This window comes from Fukomys damarensis, unplaced genomic scaffold (assembly GCF_012274545.1).
Source record: "Fukomys damarensis isolate Sample0158 unplaced genomic scaffold, DMR_v1.0_HiC HiC_scaffold_25, whole genome shotgun sequence".
NCBI lineage: Eukaryota > Metazoa > Chordata > Mammalia > Rodentia > Bathyergidae > Fukomys > Fukomys damarensis.
The window spans coordinates 10985210-11004454 of record NW_022900937.1 but is presented as its reverse complement, the minus strand read 5'-3'; positions in this window follow the sequence as shown (position 1 = coordinate 11004454).

Genomic DNA, 19245 nt, shown 5'->3' with positions numbered 1-19245 from the left:
TTCCCCTTCCTATGCCCTCAGATGTAGTCGTTTGGTGGTAAGAGCCCCAAACCACTCTTTAAGAATAAGGAAAAATAATGTCCCATTTGGCTGCTGTCTGTTCTCTGGCAGAGTCCCTACTCCTGTGCCTGGGACACTGAGAAGAACGTTTCAGGACCTCCTCTCTGCACTGCCACATTAGGAATGAAAATCAACACTGCCTCCCGGCACATCTTGCCTTCAAGAAAGGACATGAAAAACTCTTCCCTTACCTGTGTTGATTGTGCTGAAGACAACAAAAGGGACTGAAACAAAATTCTTTGCACTGCATAATTTCTTTTAAAAAGAGGAAAGAAAGAAAAACTTTGCAAAAGCTGCAGTAATGATTGCTCACGTTTCTGGCCAGCTATATAGCATGTTTTCTGAGTAAACAAAGCACTCAGATAGGAATAAGGTTATGGAGGCTCCAGTTCCTATTCTGGTGTTAATTGGGGATTCGTGACCACGAGCAAGTCATTGAATGCCTTTGACAAATATATGTACATTGTATAGGCTGTGCCAAAGGCCCCCCCCAGCTCCGTGAGTCTGTCTCTTCCTAACCAGAGCAGCCTCTCATATTTACACCAAGAACAAGATGCTCATTCATTGGTACATTTTAAAATACTGTTTCCATGGGACTTGGCTGTTAGCATGTGATCTTGACATGCTGAATAGTTTCACAACAGGAAGCTAAAACCAGGTGGGTTCTGTTTGTTTGTTTGTTTGTTTGGGGGTAGATTTCCAGTAGTTGCATTAAAGACTTTACCTAGATTTTTAAATGTTTGTTGTAGAACTCTTCCTCCTGGTCTTTCTAGTACATTTGTTGCCTGTAAAAATGCTACATGTAATTAGGAGTGGGGGTAGCCATTTGGGAATGCAGAGGGCGGGCTCCACAGTGGTCACAGAGGTCCTATGGTTCAGGTACCTGTGAAGCTGTGAGAGATAAACTCAGAGTCCCAGAAAGCCCGACAAACCTTCTGACTGAGCGCCCACTGGTGGCCACATAAGTGCTTTATCCAGAACCTCAGCGGTAGAGAGAATCATTAAAAATGGCAGTAGATTTAATAATAATCGACACCTTCTGTGCAATTGATAGTAGATTCCTGAGGTGCCGGGTGGAGAAGCATTTAGAGGTTCAGCTAGAAAGGGCTGTAAGCAGTTACTCACGTTGGTCATGGGGTAGAAAAGATTTGTGTTAAGAACACAAGCACACCTCCTCCTCTTTCACCTTGTGCTATAGAAGAAGACACACCTGGCAAGTGATAGCTCCTTATAAATAAACCCATACGGCACAATAGCTTAAATAACAAACTACAAAGTGGCCACACAGCACGATTAGTAACAGTCAGAGGAGGAAACTGCAGATCCAGTTTGGCCTTCCAGGTCACAGATTGCTCAGGAGAGTGTGTAGCCCAGTGCCCAGGTGGGAAAAAAAACAAAACAAAAACAAAAACAAAGAAACAAACAAAAAACAAAAACCCATCTTTTTCTCCAGGGGCTTTAGCCAAATGCAAGTGGTACTACCTTCTTCTTAGGAAATTAACTCCATTTTTCATGGTGGCCACAGTGTCTATCCAGAAACATGTCCTGGATGAAAATCTCAATTCAGGCAAGAAAGTCTCCAGGGGCTTTAGCCAAATGCAAGTGGTACTACCTTCTTCTTAGGAAATTAACTCCATTGTCATGGTGGCCACAGTGTCTATCCAGAAACATGTCCTGGATGAAAATCTCAATTCAGGCAAGAAAAAGATAGGAAGCATACAATACAAGTGAGGTAGTGTTCACCAAAACTTAAGGCACAACTTCTCTGGGGAATTAGATGAAAATGATTCTAAGATCCCAAGGACTTTGATTCCTGGAATTTAAAACATACATTTTGGTGGGAAAAGTCCTTGCATCTTACACAATGCCAATCCATAGGAAACATTTATTGAAAGACTGTTTCCACTGTTCCTTTTTAAGGTACCGGAACTGCAAAAATAAAGATGACAAAGTGATATTAGCACTTGTTCTTATAGTAAACAGTACAGTGGGGAACACAGGTAAAATATCACAGGTCAGTACGGTAGGGAGGTGGAGGGCAGGATCAGCAGATAGCTCCCTCAGGGATTTGGGAAGTCTTTACCAAGAGGTTGTATTTAAACTGAGTTTGGAAACCTGGCTAAGTTTTTAATGGTTTGACAAGCAAAGAAGGGAGAGAAAAGCAGGTCTGTATAATCTGACTCATAAAAGTTCAGATCATATCTAGAAATTGGTCTCGTCTTATAGAGAATTCAGGAGGGGGCTGGGAGTGCTGTGTTCTAAATGCTTGTATCTCCCCCAAGGTGGTATGTTGAAATCCTAGTACCAGGTCATGATGTCGGAGATGAGAAGTTTGGGAGGTGATTAGAGAGAAAGAGCCTTTAGAGTGGAATTAGTGTCTTATAAAAGATGCTTAAGGAAGCTGGTCCATTCCTTCTGCCACAGAGGACAGAGTGAGAAGGCTCTGTTTATGAAGCTGGAAGTGGGTGCTCACTAGACACTAAATTTGCTGATACCTTGGTTAGGACTTTCTCACCGCAACATCTGTGAGCAGTTTATAAGGCATCTGGGATGGCAGTTTCTGTTGTTTACAAACCATAAAGGTGTTTTTGTCAGAGCAGTTGAATAAGCTGAAGGAGGAACTTAGATTCGCAGGCTTTAAGTTTTCCTGTGCCTCTTTTCGTGGTGCACTCGGTGCCAGCTCTCTGGTTCTCCCCACAGGCACCCCTCCCATCTCTGTCTGGACAGAGAAATGCTGCTCACCGGACAGTCTAGTGGTCACTTGTCTCTGTATTTATATGGACGTGAATGGCTCTGTAGACACTATTTTGACTTAGATTCTTGGTGAGGAATGTTCAGAGACGAGACTGGAGAGATAGGTTGGGACAGATTAGGCAGGAAGAAACCAGTTTGTTTTGAAACAGTACAGGTGGCCACTTGGAGGTTACATGGCGTGAAGGAAGTTGCACTTGGGCGCTGCCACTGGCCAGGACTGAGGGGAAGGTGCCGGTTTGTTGGAGTTTTTAAACATTTCAGTTCATATGTACTGGTGATGTGTGAGAATAGGTACATTCCTACTTTATTTCCACTCTCCCATCACCACCCCTCTTACCCAGCCTTACCCTCTCCTCTTTATTCCCTTACTCTTCGCTAAGAGTCTCCTTTCTCCTTCCATATTATCAATTTAAAAATTTAACTTCTTCATTCCTACGTGTCTGCAGTACATAATGATTACATTTATCAAGGGGAGTTGGTGCGTGTATATAACACATCCTAATTCCGTTTTTCTGGCCTCCTCCTGTCCTTCCCTGCTCCTCCCAACTGTTGCTTGTCCCCTTCCCATTTGCAAAAGCTCTATTTCCACTTCTTTCTTTAATTCTTTTTTCCCATCCCCTTTCTTTTCCCTCCTTCCCCTGCTGTGGTTTCTTTTTATATGAGAAACCCCATATATAGAAATAAAGAGCAACTTTATTTTTGTACTGGGTATTGAACTTGGGACCTTATCCTTGTGAGGCAGGTGGCAGCACCACTGAGCTAAATCCCCAGCCCAAAAGCAACTTTTTTCGATTCACCGTGTGAGTGGAAAATATTTGTCTTTCTGACGTGTCTTATTTTTGCATAACGCGATGATCTCCAGTTCTATCCACTTTGCTGCAAATGATATGATTTCATTTTTCTTTATGGCCGAGTAGTAGTAGCACTTCCCTATGTATATATACCACACTCTTTAAGTTCTGTTTTTCAGTTAACAGACACCTTGACTGTTTCCACAGCTTAGCTATTATGAGTTGTAACTCGGCAAACAGCGGCATGTGGATGTCTCTTTAGCATGCTGACTTTAATCCCTTTGGGAGTAGCCCACACAGAGGTGTAGCTGGACCAAATGGTGGCTCTTCGGTTTCTTCAGGAATCACCACAGCGACTTTCACAGTGGCTGTACTAATTTACATTTCTACAGTAGTGTGTAAAGGGTTTCCTGGATCTGTCACTGCCAGCATTGATTGTTTTTCCTATTCTTATGGTGGCCATTCTGTGGAGGGTTAGATGGATTCTCTGTGTAGCTTCGATTTACATTTCTCTGGTGACTAAACATTCTTTCATGTACTTATTGGCCATTTGTACTTCTTCTGAGAAGTTTCTTTATTGTCCCATGTATCAGTTTAGCTTCTGGCAGCGTGTTTTTGAGTTCTTTGTATATTCTGGATATTAATCCTTTGTTGGAAAGGCAGCTGGCAAAGATTTTTTTCTTCCATTCTACAGGTGGTCTCTTCACTCTGTTAATTGCTTCCTTAGCTTGTGGAAACTTTTTAATTTGATGTAACTCTATTTGTCCATCCTTTGAGGTTGTAAATACCAGCTTCAGTGCATTCCTAGCGGTGGGCAAGCCCTTTAGAGTCTCAGAGCCTCACTTGCCTCATCTGTATAACAGGAGGCAGGAGTGTTCCTTCTGCACATGACAGCTGCGAGGATTAAAGGAGTCAATACAGGAGTTGGGTGTTTTGGTGCTGAGGCAGGAGGATCGCAAGCTTGGGGCCAGATTGGACTACACGGTGATATCCTTCCTTACCCCCACCCATGGGTCAATTTGTGCAGTGTCTAGAACCATGGCTGGAGATCACAAGGACTCAGATATTAACTTTTATTGTTATATTCCCTCAATCGATTTGATCTTCAATTCTGACTTTCCAGTAAATGTCCTGCTTATATTTTCTCTACTGCTTTTGACTCAACAGAACTTAGATCTTTTAAGTTCACATCACAGCAGAGAAGAGGAAGAACACCAGTAATGTTGAAAGAAATAGAGGGTCCTCTACTTAGTATCAGGAGTCCTAGGTTCGTTTTTTTTTTAAAGCCTGTGAATTATTTGCAGTGTGCGCTTAGACTTGAACTATAAACCTTAGTTTATTCCTCTCAGAAAAAATGCTTGCATTATCACAGACTTATTATAAAAATTAAAGGAAGTAGTGAAAATTCTCAGTACATGGTGGTGACTGAAATGATGTTAGCTGTATCTGAATTTACTGAGTGTGTGGGATCCAGATACCTTTAATACCCAGTACCTGCAGGTCCTCAGGTTGTTCCACTCTGCAGGACACAGCTGGACCTTTGCAAGGTGCTCGGTTGGCATTGCTCTGGAGGAAGGACATCCTATCCACAGCTGTGGGTGGCAGCACAGTGGTGCCTTTGGGGGCGCCCTCACCCTCTCTCCAGAAGAATGTTCTGCTGGCTTCTAGCAGGCAGGTGTGGTTGCTTTGTTGGATTTTCTGAAGCACACACATTGCCTCTCATATAAAATTCGAGGTGACATATTATTTTGGAAGCATATGCTTACATGCACAGTCGCTATCTAATAAATACTTCTGAATGCTGTTATACATTATATTAGTGGAACGGTTACTATGTTGGACTCATATTTCAAGGACAGGGGCTGATTCTTATTTACTTTTTATCTCCCAGCGCCTTGTACAGTACCTGACCTAGTCAGGTCACAGTAAATGATTATGGATAAGGGAGGAATTAGTGACTTTGTGGGAGACAGGACAAAGACGGCCGTTGCCTCCCCCTCTGTGTGCCATTCTTCCCTTTTTGTCCTCTCCTTTTCCTTCCTTCTTTCCAGCTCTTCCTGCCTCCTAATAAACAGTGCTGAGTCACTTAACTAGCCTTTTAAAAAGATGCTTCTTTCATTTCCTTTCTTCACAAAAATGACAAGTGACATGTCTCTGTTATCAAGAAATCACCCCAGCAACTTCTGGAAAAACTCTAGTGGTTAATCAGTGACTTTTTATTTAAATACATATGCTTAATGCTGAATTACACTGTAAAACTCCCGGGCTGATTTATGGCTTCAGTCTGCCTTAATTAACATCGATTCCAGGGGAATACTAAATGGGAATGGGCTTCACAGTTGAGGTTGGACAATGAACTCGCCGGGTGTTGTCCAATTTGTAACATGATTTACATGGAAGCGAGCCCTTCCTTTCCGGGTGACCCCTCTTTCATCTGGTGAACAGGACGGGTTATATATAATCCATAGATAGGAGCATTTGCTGTCAAACACTTGTGCTGATTTAGAGCTAGGCCACAAACTGGTCACTATTAATAAAGAAGGAGGGGGGAAAAACCGAATATGAGACTTCGCAGGGATCCCAGGTTCTTGTTATGTGTCATCGCTTGTCCAGCCAGTGGCGGTTTTACGAAGTGACCATAATGCAAGTCAGATTAAATGCACAGGACATATACACTTCATCAACAGTCGCTGGAGTCTGGGGTGCTGCAAGAGTTATAAGAGCCCTGTGAATGCAAATTTATTGCAAAAGAATCCAAGCAGTGGGGAATGCTTGTCTGCTGCATGGTACTACCTGACACGGGACACCAGGAACTTCCCGGCATGAGTGATTTAAGTGTAAGGTTTGGCTTGTAAAGCTGCCAGCTGCTTGGTTTCAAAACTTGAAACGTTTCCAAAACATTGGACGAGGCACTTTATATGTGCACTAGAGTAAATACTCGGGTTTTACTGCCAATTTAAATGTGCTCAGTTTACAGTAATGAGCTTGTATAGGCATTACCTTGTTTATAGAAAGTGGAACAGGAAGAAATGAACATTAACCATTACCAGTAGCAATTCCCATTGCCTTTTACCACAACGCTGATGGCAAGTTTAGTTTCTTACCATTTGGGAAAATGTCACAACTGACATGGGTGTGTGCTTGGCCCTGAGGCCATGTTGCTTCAACAGAGGGACAAGTCTGGGCTTCGCAGCCCAGTTGACTGTTTTTACTATTTTTTTTTTCCTAAAACAGATGTTGGCAGCACAGATGGGGGAATTGTGGGGCAGTCGTGTAAGTAGGTACCCTCACTGTATGTAGCTGGGTTAGTTTTAGCCGAGTCTGTTTTCTACCAGTCATTTGTTTTCTCTTTAAACATGTTGAATCCGTTTTGACGCAGTGAGTGAGAAGCTGCGGCTTTTGTCTCCGGGTGATTAGCATGGGAACCTCTTTGACTGTGGGGATCACAGTCTGGAGATAGGTGGAAAGATTTAAGTTACTTGGTCTATAGGAGGAAGGAAGTAGAAAAATCTAAGGAGACCCTAGCAAGCATGATGTGTAAGAGAGAAAGCACTCAGCAAATACTGTTGAAGGAGATAAGACAGAAGGAAAAGAGAGGAGAGAAAAGGTGTTACTCGGGAGTGAGCATAGAAGCCCATGTTTCAGAGGCATGTGTTCATGAACTCAGCTGTGTTTAGATTTCAAGAGACATCAACGGGGGGGGGGGGGAGAGAGAGAGAGAGAGAGAGAGAGGGACCCCATACAGGGAAAAACTGAAATTAACACATATAAGAAAATATATACAGAAAAACATTGACATTGACATCAAGGATTCTACAGAGTGTAAAAGATAAAGTATATCTTCCTGAGAACCACTGATCCAGAGTCCTTTTGGTACACTGTCCAGGTGGACCTGAAGGATGCCGATGGCCGGGGACTGACTCTTGATTTTTATTTCTGCTTTTCTTTGCATGGCTTCTAAGCATCTTTTGTACCTGGCAGACATAGTAAAGAATATCAGGGTGACGCTCCCCAGAGAACACCGCACTCCTGATCTAGGACAATTCCTTCTCTATTGTGTAGGGTACTAGCAAACTTCAGAAACTGTCCCAATCCAGGAGCACGATAAGTACCTGCACACGAGGGACCCTGATGACATGGACATGTGGCTGTCAAGTTTTCTTCATGCCCGGGCTGTGTTCTCTGGCTGGTTTTGTTTTATGATTTTCTAAAGGTGTTTTCATGGTGAAAAACGAAAGCTAGTTATTCAGCACTGAATGGTTCAAAATGTTGAATGTCTACATTTTGAACATTCGTGGGAGATTAAGTTTGCTTTTTGCCCAGCTACGTGGGCTCTTTCCTCCCATTGCCCTTGGTGCCCTTTCTTAGTTCATTGTTTCTCAATATGAAATCTATATGGTTTATTTTGCATTCCCTTCTATTTTAGCAGAACTATATATTCTTTTAAAAATTTGTTTTCTAATACTTTTCAGTATTCATTTTCCTTATCTTAAAAAAAATTAGTGGGGCCAGAGATTTAGCTCAGTGGTTCGGTGGCCTGCCTCGCAAGTGCAAGGACCCGAGTTTGATCCCGATACCAAAAAAAAAAAAAAAATTACCTTCTGTTTTCTCCACACCATTTTTACTCCATAAAAAATTCCCCTGTTTTCTCCACAGCATTTTTACTCCATTCTATGCCCACACTCCCTTTTTTTGGCAATTAATTTATAATGTATTTTAAATTTTTTTTCTTTTGTAGTGTTTTTCCACGTCCTGTATGAGTTTTCTCATGGACCCTGTGATTTCCGGCTCTTACTTGCTGGAGTGTGCCCTCCAGAGTCAGAGGACAGTGTAATAAAGGCTGACATGGCGAAGCCCAGGGCAGATCAGTCACTCACGCTTTGGGGACTCCCAGAGGGGAGGAGAGAAGCTAAGCGTCCATGTCTTTCTTCTCTGTCACACTTTCTAAGCCAGAGTATCAGATGACCTTTAGGAAAGAGCTAAGTTGGTGGGAGCTGACCACGCCAGCTGGACCATTTTATTAGGGGTAGGGTTTCTTTCTTCTCCTTTCCCTTTCCCTACCCCAGGTCATACTCCCTCATTATTTCTTGTTTCCCTGAAGTGTTCATCTACCATGTCAGCCACACCACGCCAAACCCTCCCTTCTCTGAAGTGAACTCCAGCATTGCTTATCTGTGCTGTCCATCTTGGCACTAAATCACAGAGTGCCTAACATTATTTAACTGTCTTGAAAGTACTCTTATCTTTGAAACCTTACTATAAGTTCCAGGACAGCCGAGTACACATCTTTTGTATATTTTCAGTAGTACTCGCAAGCGATTTCATGTTTAAAATAACCCTTGAATAAAAGGGTTCCACAGTTTTTTCTATGAAATCAAAATTCTATTCAGATATTCCTTTCTCTTTTAGTTCCAATTCACAGGGGAGGATGTAGGAGGGAGTTTTGCCGATCTCTTAATTTTATAAAGTAGCCCCATTGCAACCAAGAACCATAATTCTTCTTCAGACTTTCCTTTGGGCTATTATTTCCAAATCTTTATATTTTAAAAGGTTGATAGCTACTGCCGAAAGGTACTGCACAGGATTCTCATTTCGACAATCAAGTAAACAGTACACTTGAAAGCATCTTTCAGTCACAGTGTGACTAGATCTTGCATGGATATGGATGTGAATGTGTGTGTGAGATACACATTTAAATTTCATCTTTAAGTTGTTTCTTTGTTTCATTTATTTGTTGATGACAATGTGTCGATTGGATATTAGTCTTATACAGTTAAATTTTGCTAAATGTATACTTGTAATAATTTTTATAGGTTTCCTAGGAATTTCTACATTGAGGAAGTAGCTCGTGTATCTGCAGGACACTGTTACAGCTGTGCTGCTGTGTGCTTACCGTACACTGAGATAGTGTACAGCAGTGCAGCCCGGGTGTCCAGAAGCAAGAGAGAAGGCAGTGGTGATGTGGAGGGGACTGCTAGGAAGCAAAAAGCAACATACGTTGTACATTTGTGTCAAAGGTGTGTGAGACTCACTTCGTTGGACTTACAAATGAGTCTGATTTATGAACATTCTCTCTGAGCAGACCTCGTTTGTGAGTTGGGAGGTCTACTGTATCACAGCAGTATTCAGTAGAAATAGTGAGAGCGGCTCTTCTTGCCTACAGTAATTTAATGGGTTAGTTAATTAAAATGACCATATTTTGAAAATGGGGAGGAGGCTGATGGAAAATACAAAAGCTAGCTTTTCTTTAGAGGCAACTGCCAACAACAGCTCCAGAAATAGTTAATAGATCTTCACCAACATCCACGGGATATGCATACTTCTCAAGGTCCCCTATAACATTTACCGAGACAGATTACATTCCAGGCTACAGGACGCACCTTAACAAACAGAAAAACAGTAGAACCCATAAAAAAAGTCTACTCTCAGAGCACAGTGGAATTGACTTGGAAGAGAGAGGTACCTGGAAAAACCCACAGTACATGGAGATTAAGCAAGACACTTCTAAATAACCAAAGAATAAATCTCGAAAACATTAAAACTATTTTGAAAAAATGAAGAAAAAAATGTATCAAAATTTGTAAAATACAACTACAGCAACATTTAAAGAGAAGTTTGTAGCATTGAATGCTTATATTAGAAGAGAAGAAATAGGAAACTTAAATGGATATGGTAAAGGGAAAGACACCAGTCCAGAAGGCTGTCTGCTGAATAATTACAGCCAAATGACAGATGATCATTTTTTGGGGGCAGGACTTTTAGGGAAGGGTCAAAGGATAAGTGGGTGAGGTGCCAAAATTTTATGGCAACGAAATCACTCTGTATTATATGCAGTGAAAGGGACAGGACACAATGCATTTTTCAAAACCTAAATAGCCATATAGCATAAAGAGGCAAGGCTAGTGTAAACTACAGGCATCAGTTACTAAAGATATTGTAATAAAACTCCCTTGTTTGTAACAAATGTGCTATAATAATGTAAGATACTAATAACTGAGGAAACTGATGGAGGAAGTAAGGAGATGTATGGGAACCTGGCCATTCTCCTTACATTTTTATAATTCTAAAACTGTCCTGAAACTATGTTAATTTTAATAGCCAAAACAAAGACACTGAGGAAGAACTAAAAGAGTGTTACAAACAGCTGGAGTTCTAGGACCGAATCGAATTATACTCAAAGAAATGATAATAAAGATTAAGAACATTCCAGAACTCAGGCAAAAATTCATATACACTGTAAGTGCAATGAATAATTGTCAAGATAAACAAAAATAAATTGTTAGACATATTGTGATGAAATCTAAGTACACCAAAGAAAAAGAAAATCTGAAAAAATAAGAAGTGGTTAGATACTGGCAACAGACTCTCATGAATGCCACTGTGAGAGGGAAAATATTGTAATAATATCTGTAAAATGTGAGAAAATAATGTTCTGCCTAAAATTCTGGGTTCTCATTAAAGAATGAAAGTAGAATTAAATATGTGTTCTGGAAAACAGGGCTTGAGACTTTACCCTTGATATATCTTTACTTAGTGAAATTCCGAGGAATACTGAAAATAAAAATTTTATAGCCTTCTTAAAAATTTTTCTTCAGAAAATGAGAATTTTGTGACAAACTTCAGAAGAAGAGTGACTAGTTTTAGTGCTGTAAGTACACTGAATTGTTTGGCGGGTGGGTTAAGATACTGATTAACTTTATATTTCAAGTTGTTATATATGCATAATAAAATATCAAGGAAATCCAAATAAAAAATATAAATATAGTGTACATATGCCAAACCAATAGGAGGGAGTAACTAAATTATAAAATGGACAATAACAATATATGTTAGGTGATTTTTTTAAAAGGAAGAAAATAGAAAATAAAACACAGCAAGACAAACAGAAATATCAAGTCCCACAATAACACAATTTATAACATTCAATACAATAACAATAAATACACACATATTAAACTTGTGAGTTAAAAGAAACTTCAATATTGAATATAGTAGAACCTAGCCATGCTTCATTTACACAAGCACGTCAAAGTAGTACACAAAGTCAAGAGCGGAAAGCTGGAAAAAGATCTATGAAGCTCAAGAAAGCTCAGGGAGCTGTGCTAATGCACGTGAGCACATTAAGTTCCCTTATCCAAAATGCTCGGGACCTTTAGAAGTGTTTCAGAACTTTTCAGAGTTGGAATATTTGCATAGACTTTACAAGCTGAACATTCCTAACCCCACCGTCCAACATCCAAAGTGCTTCAGACCTGAAACTTTTTGAGCATCAAATTTTGGATCTCAAATTTTGAATTTTCAGATTAAGGATGATCAATTTACATGAGGCCAAATCAGCTTTAAGTTACAAAACTTTACTGTTAATAAAAGGGATCACTTCATATGGATAAAGCATTTACCAGAGAGATATCATAGTTACAATGTATATACACAACTTCACATTTATAAACATAAAAATGCTTGAGCTAAGGGACACATTGCCTCTTACACCAACAAGATGAGAAATTTCCACACACCCTTCTCAATTCCAGGACAAACAGATAAAATGGTACAGATAAAAAAACTGGTTAGCATATTTCACAATTTTCATACATTAGACATATGTAGAAACACCCATCCAAGAATTAGTACATTGGGGCAGGACAAACAAGGAAAATATCTAAGAATAAAGAAGGGAAAAACCCATGCTATGGTTACCTCCAATGGCAGGTAGGCCCAGATGGTGTGCAGGGTCAGAGCAGAACACACATGTAGCCTTAGTGAAAATCTGACATTCTAGTGCTTGGATGGAGTACTCATTGTGTATGAGTTCTGATGGACCCTAACTTACATCTACACATATATTACAATACCCTTTTGTGCATATTAAATGTAGTATAAGGTGAAAAATGTGCTTCCCAAATTTAGCCTTTATTCTTCATTGTGTTTTAGACTTTATCTTGATGTGGGAGGTATCATGTTTCTAATCTTATCAGAAAAGACGTTGGACAGTGATTCACATCCTCCTCCAGCAGGCATTCCATTCCAGTTAACCCTAAGTGCCTACCACATCTATTAGGTCTTTTGATACCAGTGACAGCCCATAAAATGTCAATGGACAGTTCTTCACAACCACAGACGAAAGCTATGTTTATGGCTAATTTGTCCTGTCCTCTTAGAAGCTTAGAACAGACAAGGATCATCTTTCATCAGTTTCTTTTCTCTCATTACGGCACCACTGAACTATATAATGTTATATGTGGATGCTTGTATTTTTTTCAAATGAAGAAACACAGTGAACGTCTGTTGTGTTTTCTACTTCCAGAGAATCTAGAACAGAAAAGTTACTGTTTTTCCTTATATTGATTCTGATATTTAACACACTGAAAAGCAGAATTTTATAGTTTTCTTACTGACAGTAATAAGCCTTTGAGTTGAAATAGTATTGAAATTTTAGATTGAAAGTTTAGCTTTTATGGCCTTGGACCGTATTTTAAGGTAAGCCTTTAATTTTTTATTTAGTTTTTAGCAGTCTCACATTTAAAGGAACTTCTGTGAAAACGAAGGTGCTGAATTCTCATTTCTTCTTTTAACAAATTTATTTTGAGGATTCATAGTTGAAAGGCACTGAAAGATGATACTTTACATTTTTTGTTTTTCATTTCAAAGTAATTTCATATTAGTGAAAATAGTACAAATAATTCTTACATACCCTTCACCTAGATTCCTCAAATATTCTTTCATAACTAGAGTAGAACAGTAAAAATCTGAATATTAACTTTGATGTGCATTATTATCTCACCTATAGACTTTAAAACAAATTTCATCAATTATTCCAATAATATCTGTTTTTCTGGTTCAGGAACAATTCCCTGGTTGCATGATATATTTACTTTCTATATTTCATCAGTATCCTTTAGTTTGGAATTATTTTCTCAGTTTGTCTTTCATGATGGTGGCAGTTTTTAAAAAGTATGGGCCAGTTATTTTGTAAAATATGCTTTAGTTTGGATTTGCTTGAGGTTTCCTTGTGATTAAGCTCAGCTTCTTTCAGGCAAGAATACAACAGATGTGTTTTTCTGTCTTTCTCAACACATCATATTCGGGGCACATGATGTCAATTTGTTCTATTACTGGTGACATCGGCTTTAATAATTTGATTAGTGTAGTGTCTGCCAAGATTCTCCAATATAAAGTTATTGTTTTTCCCTTTGCAGTTACTAAGTGTCTTGAGGGGAGGTATGTTGAGATGTGAGCATCTAATTTTTTGTTAACTTTTGCTGTCTAATTTACCATCCACTGATGATTTTTGCCTGCAGCAGTTATTATTGTGGTATTTAAGAAATGGTGAGTATCTAATTCCATCATTCTTTCACATCTTTTGTATTGATATATTCATATATTGATTTTCAAAAAAATATAAAATATTGAATATATGAATCTTATAGTGAAGAGCTTTTCCTTATCCTCTATTTATTAATTTAGAAAATTATATCATTACAGACTTTCAGATGTCTTTATAATTCTATGGGTAGTACTACACTACTATCATTATTTATGTTGTTGTTTAAATTATCTGAATACTGGTCATTGGTAACCTCTTCAATATTGGCTCTTATGACAGTTAATCTGAATGGTCAACTTGATTAGCTTGAGAGTTGCATTTAGGATTAGTAAAGCAGAGTCCTGGGTTCATCTGAGTAGGTCATGGAGATGTGATCTTGGGTACTGTATCTGGTCCCCGGCCCTTCCTTCCTGGGACTGTTCTCCTGTTCTGCTTCCTGGTCACCATACACTAAGCAACTTTTTTTCTACTATTCCCTGCTGCCATGATGTTTCTTCTGTGAATGCAGCCAATCATATACTGAACCCTCTGCAGAAAATTGGTTCCAGAGAAATAGAGTCATTGCTGTTACTATACCTGATCTTGTGGTTTAGAAGCCTTTGGAACTGTTTTGTGGGACAATCTTGGAAATGTTTGAAGATGTGGGCTAGTGAAACCCTAGGGTGCTATAAGTAGAGCCCAGTGGACAATTCTAGTAGAAGCTAAGAAAATCAGAATGCTGATAGAAATATGAACAAGTAAAGGTCGAATTTATGAGAGTTCAGTTGGGAATGTGGATTGTGTTGGGAATTGGACTGGATGCCATGAATATTACACTCTGGTGAAAAATTTTCAACATTTTACCCATGTCTTGAGACTTTGTTGGGGGCTGAGTTTAAGGATAGAGGGCTAATTGATGAGGAAGAGGAAATTTCAAGGCAGCCCAACATTTAGGCTGTGACATGAGTACTACTGGCTGCTTTTGTCTAGATGTATAGTGAGAATTGGGAGCAGAAGTTTTTGAAAAACTTAGAATTTGTCTTGAAAAGGACTACTTGTAAAGTTGGAGACTAAGGAGGTGGCAAAAGATATAAATATCATTAAAAAGAAACTAAGTCCTTTGAACTGCAGGTAAGAGGAAAGGTTCCTTAAGAATATCTCAAGATATGTGCACACCCATGTTTATAGCGGCACAGTTTGTAATAGCTAAAACTTGGAAACGGCCCATTTGCCCATCAGTTGGAAATTGGATAAAGATGTGGTTTTTCTATGAAATGGAATACTACTCAGCCATAAAGAATGAGAAATTAGATTCATTCATAGGAAAGTGCATGCGTATTGAGGATATACTCCTAAGCTAAATAAATAAGTCACACATGTGTAAATACCGAATAGTTTCTCTGGTGTGAAAAGCTATAATAGTACATAAGATCCTAATGAGATAATTGACAATGTGAAATAGGAAGAAAAGGGGTAAAGGTGTAAGGAAAATGGAAAGGGTAGGGGAAAGGTAATAAGGGAAAAAAATGACAAAATGAAAAAATGGAAATAAAGTGTTTGTAAGCGGGGAGGGGAGGAGGGGGTGAAGGGAGGGCAGGGACAAGGGGAAAAAATGAGAACCAAGACCTGTCATGTAAAGGTACAGATCCCAATGATGAATGTAATTGTATTGTATACCTAAAGTGTACCAATAAACTCAATAAAATAAAAAAGAAAGAATATCTCAAGAATCAGCAAGTTGCCATCCTTTTCAGACTGAAAAATGCAAAAGTATAAATTTTTATTTAAGAAGAAAGCCTCTGGGTCTCCTACTTGAGAAGACACTCCTAGGGAATTGGTTCCTCAGGATTCATTTCACCATGCTTAGTTATCCAGGCACTCAGAGGCTGCTGCTGTCCTGCTGAAGGGGATTCAGTTACTGATTGTGCTGGCAGCAGACCTTGGCACCTCCATGTGATTCTGATTTTCAGGCATGAAGAATGTAAGAGTTGTGGGATCAGGGAGGCTTCCATCCAGATTTCAAAGGAAGGCCTGGGGGGACAACTAGGGAGCCTCTGAGAGAGGAGTATACAAAGCTGTGGGAAAGAAGCCAAAGGTGCAGTGAAGACCCCAGGCAGGTGGAGATGCCAGGAACATAGACCATCTGCTGCGAAAAGCCACAGGCAGTAGGTTTTGCCTGCTCAAGATGGAGGCTATGTGGGCTGAAACTGGCAAGGCCATAGTGGTGGGGCCAGCCACCCCTCTGGATGCATATCTCGCCACTGTGTGTCTTGGCATGTCTGGCACGGAGCTATAGGACTTAATATTTGTCCTGCTGTGTTTTGACCCCCCCCTTTTTTTTGGTTCTGTTCTTTTTTTAATCCCTCTGTTCTTTACTGTTGGAATAGGAATGTCTACCCCATGCAGTGGCATTTTGGCAATGGTGTTTAAGAATTAAATAACTTACTTTTTTAATTTTCAGGGTTTCACTGATAAGCATGTGCCTTGAGTCTCAGAAGAGACTTTGACTCAGACTTTCAGAAATAATGGAACTGTTCAGACTTCAGGGAAGGAATGAACACATTTTTGGTTGTACACTTATATCATGTTAGGCAGAGGTATGACCTTGTGTATACTTGGAGATTAAGTGTGGTTGAAGTGGATATGTTTGGGTGTCAAGTTGACATGGTGTAGATTGTGATAGTTAAACTGGTGAATCAATTAGATTGGCCTGTGAACATCTTAGGGAATTCTTAAAGCACACTTGTGGGTGTATTTGAGTGGGACATCAAGGCCTGACCTTGTGAACTATATCTGACCCCCTTCCTTTTTTATGTTGTTTCCCTGCTTTCTGATCACCATGAAATAAGCAACTTTGCTCCACCACACCCTTCCTACCATGATGCTCCTACCTTGGAGGCAGCTTACCATGGACTGAATCCTATAAAATAATGAGCCAAAATAAACCTCTGGTCTTTTAAATTGTGGGTGTCACATATTTTTTGTTAACAGTGGGAAAGCTCGCCACAACAGCTTCTGTGTCTTCTTATTACATCCCTATCAATTTTTGATCATTTACTTGATTTCTGGTATTACAGTGTTCCAGGTCTAATATTGAAATAAACCATTTCTCCTCAAAGGCTGGGTCAGAGAAATGGTGATGTAGACAGAATTGAAAACTTTTGAAATTGCCCTGAAAAGCCAAAATTGTTTAAGTGTTGTGGGTGTATTGCTACCCTATGTAACAGCAATATAGTTGGTACAGTTTTTTAAATGTCATATAGCCAGGGGTGGTGACACACACCTGTTATCCCAGCATTTGGGAAAGTGAGGCAGGAAGATCACTGTGAGTTCAAGGCTAGCCTGTGCGACCTAGCAAGACCCTGTCTCAATCTCCCCCAATAGCATTATAAAGCTGAGTCTAATAACATAGCAGAAAAAAAATCTTGACATTTTGCATACCGGGAAAAATAACCATTATGTTTGCTACCCAGTTACAATCGTCCTTTTTAAATTCTTTCCAACATTTTAATATTTTGTAATTTTACTAACAATTTACAGAAGTAATAAGAAGATGATGAAAACAACAAAATAATAATTTAAACATAGCAAACCAATATTTTTCCTTATTTTCCTGGTTTGGGGGTATGTGTAAACTGAAGTGACCCATGCCTTTGAGTGCAACTGACCAAGTTCAGCTGTTGTGTAAGAGCCTGGAACATTTCCTTTGTCATAAATGCTGATTCCAGGTAAAAACACATCTCCACTACGTTACAGCTGAACTGAACTCCTGGTTTTTCTTGCATGTGAATTATCACAATTTAATCTTATTGAAATCTTAAAGGCTTATAACTTTGTAGAAGAAGGCAACTGTTTGTTTCATAAGTACAAAAATATTTTCATTTTCATTTTATTTCATTTAAATTTTATAAATGTTAGATTGATCAGCCTAGTGAGCATTCTTGTATTTTTGCACCTCTTTCTCTCAAATCACACACACACACACACACACACACACACACACACACACACACAAGTAGCATTTGTTAATATATGAGTCATATTAGTAAATTTTTACTCACAAGTATCAAAGATAAGAGAAATGTCACATGTCCTACTACAACAGGGTGGGCCAGGTCCTTGTTACAAGGTATTAAATGATGAAATCCTTCCTGCTGAATGGCTAATGGACTAGATGACCCTATATCCTTTGGTCTTTATAACACACTGTTGACTCTTTGGTTAGAGTTTGAGCAAATAGATTTTTCCTTAGACTGACAGCCCAATATTTTGCTTATGTAGTCAGTTTGACCCCCTAGCAGTGTCTTAAGTGCTTCCATCTGTTTTCTTCTCGCTGATCTACTAACTGTGCAGTGTCTTTTTGTATTCATTTTCCTCTCTATTACATTACCAGCAGAAAATTAAACATTCTGAATTCTCATTTGCGTTTAATGAAAGCTAAAAATAAGGTAACAGAGATGATGTCTCTGAACTCATTTTATACCTTCTTGAAAGATGATGTACTTAAGACACACTATTAGAAAAGCAAAGCTTATTTATTTTTCATTAGATTATTTATTTATTTAATTCTATAGTTTTTTGTTTGTTATTATTTTATTTTTGAGTACTAGGGATTGAATCCAGTCCACTTGCATTGAGCAACATCTTTAGTACCTTTTTATTTTTTAGTTTGAGACAGTATCTCACTAAGTCGCTAATTTTCTTGGGCTGGGGTTGAACTTGGAATCCTCCTGCCTCAGCTCCCCAGAGAGCTGGAATTACAGTTGTGGACCATCACACCCAGCTTAATTATTTTAATTTTTTAGAAGATAGTTGGAAATAATTAATGAGTGATGATTAAATAATTTCTTGATGAACTAGGAAAATGTTTCAAGGTACAGGAAATGTAAGATAATTTAGTTCCATAATGCAGCCTAGATTAAAAAAAATGGTCAACAGATATAAACATTAATAATAGGAAAATGGGTTTGTCTAATTAAAAATAAATAATTTTTCTCTTTGCTCTTTGGAAGACCTCTAAGAAATAATAAAAGTCATGAAATCTCTATGTTTATAAATAGAACTGCTCTACAAAGAATTTAAAAACTAAAATTGGATTCAGTGGAGCCTGATGATTCAGTCATTTATTGAATAAAAGGAGTAAGGAACACTGAAAAGGTCTCTTCTTCCTTACACTTAAGAATACACCAGAACCAAATCCCTAATGAAAATTAACTCTTGATTTTCTTATTTTGTTATTGAGAGATCAATCATATTGTGTTTCTGGGGAGCGAAGAGATATGTTGCCTCTTCTCTATCTAGAGGTTTCTAGGTATTTATTGGTTAAAATAATCTATT